The sequence below is a fragment of the Mastomys coucha genome, unplaced genomic scaffold (genome assembly GCF_008632895.1).
Source record: "Mastomys coucha isolate ucsf_1 unplaced genomic scaffold, UCSF_Mcou_1 pScaffold11, whole genome shotgun sequence".
Taxonomy (NCBI): Eukaryota; Metazoa; Chordata; class Mammalia; order Rodentia; family Muridae; genus Mastomys; species Mastomys coucha.
In genome coordinates this window covers 22,745,935-22,752,545 of record NW_022196893.1, presented here as the reverse complement: position 1 = coordinate 22,752,545, position 6,611 = coordinate 22,745,935, and positions in this window count along the sequence as shown.

Genomic DNA, 6,611 nt, shown 5'->3' with positions numbered 1-6,611 from the left:
GATGCAAACTTGTTACATTTAGTAACAAGTTTAGCGATGTCACTGGGTCCCACCACCGCCCTCCCTTGCTCTGTGTTCCCTCCCCTTCCGGTCACTGCTCCCAATGGCTTGACCAGTTTTAGTTTCTGCTGCTCCAGGCCACACCCCCCCTCCCGTGGCCCACCAGCACCACTGCAGCTCAAGCTGATTTTCATGAAAGTGACAGAATGCTTTAAGCATAATCTAGGAGGACATAGTAGGAGGAACATGGATGACAGTGGTGCTCTGGATTTGAACCATAAAACCAAGAGATTTTACAAAAGAAAAAAACTTTTAGTGTATAGCCTACAGACTGTTCTTGCATATTTTGGTAAAGAATGTGGCTGCTTTTTGTCCTTGTCTGAAGAGTCTGCTAGAAGATAAATTGAAGAGTTTCGCTCCTATGAAGATCTATAATGAAAAGGAGAAAGCTTAGCAAAAAAAAAAAAAAAAAAAAAAAAAAAAAAAAAAAAAAAAAAAAAAAAAGAAGAAGAAGAAGAAGAAGAAGAAGAAGAAGAAGAAGAAGAAGAAGAAGAAGAAGAAGAAGAAGAAGAAGAAGAAAGACAGTTCAAGGATGAAAGGGGGTTGTCACAAAGTAGAATGGAGCTAAGTCCTGGATTCAAGGAGATAAATAGTTAAAGAAAATCCAGATGTTATATGGAATAAAAGGAGTGGTGACCTCATGGCAAGACCCACCCAGCTAAGCTTTCAACTCATGAAAAGGAATTAAATCAAAACCAAGAGCTGGGCTAGTGGCATTTGCTTTTGATTGTAGGACTTGGAAAGCAGAGGCAGGCAGATTTCAGAGTTCAAGGCCAGCCTGATCTACAGAGTGAGTTCCAGAGAAGCCAAGTTTAGGCAGTGAAGAAAACCATGGAAAACAGAAAGCTGGTGAAGGTGTCATTGAATAAGGGGGATCATGTTCTAGCCCCAGCAAGCAGCAGAGCTTGGCAGCTTCAACATGTGCTTCTGACTTCAGAGTCAAAGATAAGAAAAAAGGGCTTATGGATTCTCCCTCTGCAACTAAGGAAATCCAAGGATGCCAGGCATGTGTCAGGGGTGTCCCTGCATGGAGCCCTAGAGAGGCCATGTGTCAGGGGTGTCCCTGCATGGAGCCCTAGAGAGGTCATGTGTCAGGGATGTCCCTGCATGGAGCCCTGGAGAGGCCATGTGTCAGGGGTGTCCCTGCATGGAGCCCTGGAGAGGCCATGTGTCAGGGCTGTCCCTGCATGGAGGCCTAGAGAAGCCATGTGTCAGGGCTGTCCCTGCATGGAGCCCTAGAGAGGCCATGTGTCATGGGTGTCCCTGCATGGAGACCTAGAGAGGCCATTGTGTGAAGCTATAAAGGTGAAGCCTGGATTGCCTTGGAGACCCCAAAATGTGGGAGATGCCAGAGCCATAAGCTCCCTGCCATAGAGAGCTGCTATTAGGACTAGGAACTATGGGTACTTTGTTCCCCCTTCTAAGAAGGAATGAAGTATCCACACTTTGGTCTTCCTTCTTCTTGAGTTTCTTATGGTGTTGTGGTTTGTACTTTGTGTATTCTGATCTTCTGGGCTAATAACTACTTACAGGGAGTGCATACCATGTGTGTTCTTTTGTGATTGGGTTACCTCACTCAGGATGATATTCTCCAGGTCCATCCATTTCCCCAAGTATTCCATAACTTCATTGTTTTTAATAGCTGAGTAGTACTCCATTATGTAGATGTACCACATTTGCTGTACCCATTCCTCTGATGAGAGACATCTGGGTTGTTTCCAGTTTCTGGCTATTATAAATAAGGCTGCTATGAACATAGTAGAGCATGTGTCCTTATTACATGTTGGAGCATCTTCTGGGTATATGTCCAGGAGTGGTATAGCTGGGTCCTCAGGTAGTACTATGTCCAATTTCCTTAGGAACCACCAAATTGATTTCCAGATTGTTTGTACTAGCTTGCAGTCCCACCAGCAAAGAAGGAGTGTTCCTCTTTCTCCACAACCTCAGCAGCATCTGCTGTCACCTGAGTTTTTTATCCTAGCCATTCTGACTGGTATGAGGAGCAGAGACTAAAGGAAGGACAATTCAGAGACTGCTCCACCTGGGAATCCTTCCCATATTCAGTCATCAACTCTAGACACTATTGTGGATGCCAGCAAGTGCTGGATGACAGGAGCCTGATATAGCTGTCTCCTGAGAGGCTCTGACAGTACCCGACTAATACAGAAGCAGAGGCTCACAGCCATCCTTTGGACTGAGTACAGGGTCCCCAGTGAAGAAGCTAGAGAAAGAACCCAAGGAGCTGAAGGGTTTGCAGCCTCTTAGGATAAAAAACAATATGAACTAACTAGTACCCTCAGAGCTCCCAGGGACTAAACCACCAACAAAGAGTACACATGGTGGGACTCATGGCTCCAGCAGCATATGTATGGCAGAGGATGGCCAAGTTGGTCATCAATGGGAGGAGAGGCCCTTGGTCCTGTGAAGGTTCTATGCCCCAGTGTAGGGGAATGCCAGGGCCTGTAAGCAGGAGGAGGTGGGATGGTGAGCAGCCGGGGCAGGGGGAGGAACAGAGGTTTGGTTTAGTTTTTGTTTTTTGTTTTTATATTTTATTTTATTTTTTTTTCTTTTTTCATTTGGAGGGGAACCTGGGAAGGGAGTATTGTAAATAAAGAAAACATCTAATAAAAAATAAGGAAGAGGAACTATGTTGGAGTCACTACAGCTGAAAGAGGTTAGAAATCTGAAAAGAGCTTTGACATCAGACACAGAGATGCAGAGTGTGAAGTTTGACTAGCCAGTGTTCAGTCTTGCTGTGGTCCAGCATTTCCTCACGATGCCCCCTTTCTACATGTTAAAATGATAATGGATACCCTGTATGTTGGCATGATGTGATCTGTTTTTTGTGGGTTTTTTGTTTTTGTTTTTTATTTTACAGGTGATTACAGTTAAGAGATTCCATGAGTCTCAGAAGAGACTTTGAACTTTCCACTTTCAGACAGTGGCAATACTGCAATACCGTGTGACAGACTGCGGGGACTTTTGAAGTTGGAGTAAATGCATTATGCACTATGATATGGCTATAAATCTTCATAAGCCAGGGAGTAGGATGTGGTGGTTTGGATAAAAATGACTCCAATAGGTCCATAGGGTCTGGCGCTATTAGGAGGTGTGGCCTTGTTGGAGTAGGTGTGGCTTTCTTGGAGGAAGTGCATCCATAGAGGGTTCAGATACTCAATCTACTCTCAGTGTAGGAGTCTCCTCCTGCTGCCTGCAGATCAAGGGATAGAACTCTCAGCTTTCTCTCCAGCACCATGTCTGCCTGTGTGCCACCATCATTTCCCCTCCATGGTGATAATAGACTAAACCTCACAACTATATGTCACCCCCCCAATTAAATGTTTTCCTTTATAAGAAACCTTAACTCAGACAAGGAATCAGCATAAAATGCGGTCTCAACACTTGACTTCCATCTCTGTACTCTTCCTTCCAAACACACTACTCTCAACCATCTACAGTTAAGAAATCTCAACTGTCCACAGCTAGGAAAACACTTAACCAGCTCTTTGCTGGTTAAGATTTAATGATTTAATCCAGTTTGATGAGCCCATAAATAATTACTCTAGGACATAGACCAAGGTCTTTCCAATTCATAATTTCTTTTTCTCCCTCCCTCTCTCCCTCCTTATCCCTTCCTTCTTTCTTTCCTTTCTACTTTGATTTTAAAGTAAAGCTGAAGGTAGTTTTAGTATATTGAATTGCTACCATGTATGTTCATAAATAACAATAGAAAATGCTTTGAATTAACTTGCAGGGTACATCTTGCAATTAAATGGGTAAAATCTTTCGTCGTTTACATTAAGTTCTAGGTTCCTTTTATGTTTTTGTTTTAACATGGAAGATAAACAGTATTTGAAATATCCTTTTTCCCTAATATGTTCTCCGACTTCATTAGCCTTATGATTTACTTTATATAAATGCTGTATCTTTCATCTTTACTCATGTTTCTCATACATTAGTATGAAGTTTTCAAGGAATGGGAACTTGTTACAAATGTCATCATTTGGCAATATACATTTTTAAAAGATGTATGCCCCAAAGGCAGTGCACATGGGTATGTGTAATCTCATTGTGGAGACTGTGTCTGTTCATCCCTAGAGTCTCTGCCTGAATGCTAGCTTTGATTTTTATAGTTTTTCCCAAGACCACCCACTTTATCACATTCTTCTATATAAATGGGGACCACACTGTTTTATGGGTTAGAGTACACATGCTCAATGACAATTAGTTGAAGTAACTTAAATGGGGTACTGTGTGAAGTTCAGGTTTCCGGCTCAAGTATCATGGCATAGTGGATTATCACTGAAGCAAAGCAACAGAGTGCAGACACTGATATTCTTACTTCCTCCCAACTCTTTAAGCCAAGTCTTTGACACCCAGAGTCTCTCTGGGTAAGGTTGGGCATCAAATGTCAAGAGAACAACAGACCAGGAAGCTCACCTTTGTTCCCATGTCTGCTCAGGACTGTGTTCACACAGCAAGCCCTAGGCTCTGAGGCCTTCTGCCTACAGTTCAAAGCTGAAAAGTAGTCACAATATTGAAAGATCAGAAGAACCAAGGGTGGCATCTTTGAGGCACCCACATCTCACGTTATTAGAGAAGCAATGGTTGGACAAAGGGAGAGCAAGGTTTCCATTCCTGAGTTGGAAACTTTACAATCTTGCATTGCTTCTGCTCTCAGTCAAACCATTGTTCTTGTCTTCATCCTTACAATATGCATGGCAGAGGAAAAAGAAAAAGACTGAGAACATCTTGGAAATGCAATAATGGGGATAGATACCCCTAGGTCTCAATCATCAAAGTCCTTGCTAGTGACAGAGCAAGAATTTTCAGCTCTAGTAACAACGGCTTGAGGCCACTCTCTCATCCCTGCCCAGATCTTATACTTTTGTAGGAATCTAACTAAAAACCCCATTCACAGGAAAAGGATCAGGACTAAAACCCCTGCTGGTTCTAATTTGTCAGATCACGATTTCTTCCACAGCGTCATCTCTGGAGCTGCTTCCTCTCTCTCTTCCTCATAAGTCACTAAAAGGGTAGAGTTGGTGAGTGTGAAAACAACGCATTGCTTCCTGTCCCTTGAGCAGTTGGTGCCCACACTCGGGTACACCCTACTCTTCCTTACTCCCCCCAGGGAAGCCTAAACCCCCACCTGGATATGCCTTGTATCTTCTGAGTGCTCCTTTCTCATCTACATACTTCAGCCTCTATTAAAATCTCTTGAATACACTCCCAAGTGTACCATTAGAGCAGCTAGCCCTGAAATCCATTTCAGTATTGAAGCTATGGATCATTTCTTTGGCTTGAGTTCAAGTCCTTAAAAACCTGGATGAACTCGGGCTAGTGGTGTCAACACCGTGGAGCTGTCATTATCCTCCTTCACCCCTGACAAAGTGATAGCTACATAAAGAAGCTAAGGGCCAGCTCTCGCCTTAATAAAGAAGCTAAGGGCCAGCTCTCGCTTTAATAAAGAAGCTAAGGGCCAGCTCTCGCTTTAATATTGGAACATTTGCACGCTCACTCTGGATGTAGAAAAGCTTACCACCTTTCTTACTACTTGTGTTTAACATTGACTAGTTTTGCTTTTCTGAGGAAAATAAATTATCTGTGTGTGTGTGTGTGTTTGTATGTGTGTGTGTGAGTAGGTATGTATGAGTGTGTATGTATGTGTGTATGTGTGTGTATGTATAAGTGTACATGTGTGTATGTTTGTATATGTGTATGTGTGTGTGTGTGTGTGTGTGTGTGTATGTATGCATAGGTGTGTGTGTATGTGTGTGTGTGTGTGTGTGTGTGTGTGTGTGAAGGCCAGAGGCCATGCTTGGGTGGCATTCCTCAGGTGAAGTCTCAATTCTCTTATCTGAGGAAGGATTGTTTCTTGGCCTGGAGCTCATTGAGTAGGCTAGACTGGGAACTGAGTGTACCCTAGGGGCCCATCTGCTTCCCCATCAGCAGTGCTGGTATCAAAAGCATATGACATTATTCAGCAATTTTTATGTGAGATCTGGGTTTCCTACGGAACTCTGGTCTTCCTGCTCACAAGGCAAACACTCTTATCTCCCAATCACAGACTTTTGGCTATAAAGTAGTTTATAAACAATCAGTATAATGTTGGCCAAAATTAGATTCAGAGAGAATGTTTTTTCATTTTTTAATTCAAATATTCTACATTGATGAAATAATTTTCTGAAAATTAGATAAGTTTTTAATGTTTTTTAAATGTTTTTATATTGATTAGCAGTTTTCTTTAATGTCTACATTGGTCCCTTGAAAAATGTTATCTTTTAGAATTTGAGCAGCTATTTACATTATAGAAAACAGAATTTCAATGGCTCCTTAAATTCCCAGGACAAAGCTCTGTTTTTTCCTACATGGATTACCTACACAAAGCTGAATGCAAGGCTCCAGAAGAGAGAGTGCTGCTTCTCACCATTAAATCTCAGTCTATTTCATGGTTGTTCATAATTAGTTAAGGTTCTTTTACATATTTTTGTACCTTCCTACCTGGTTAAAATATTGCACACAGAGAAACAATGAAAAATTTTCACAAG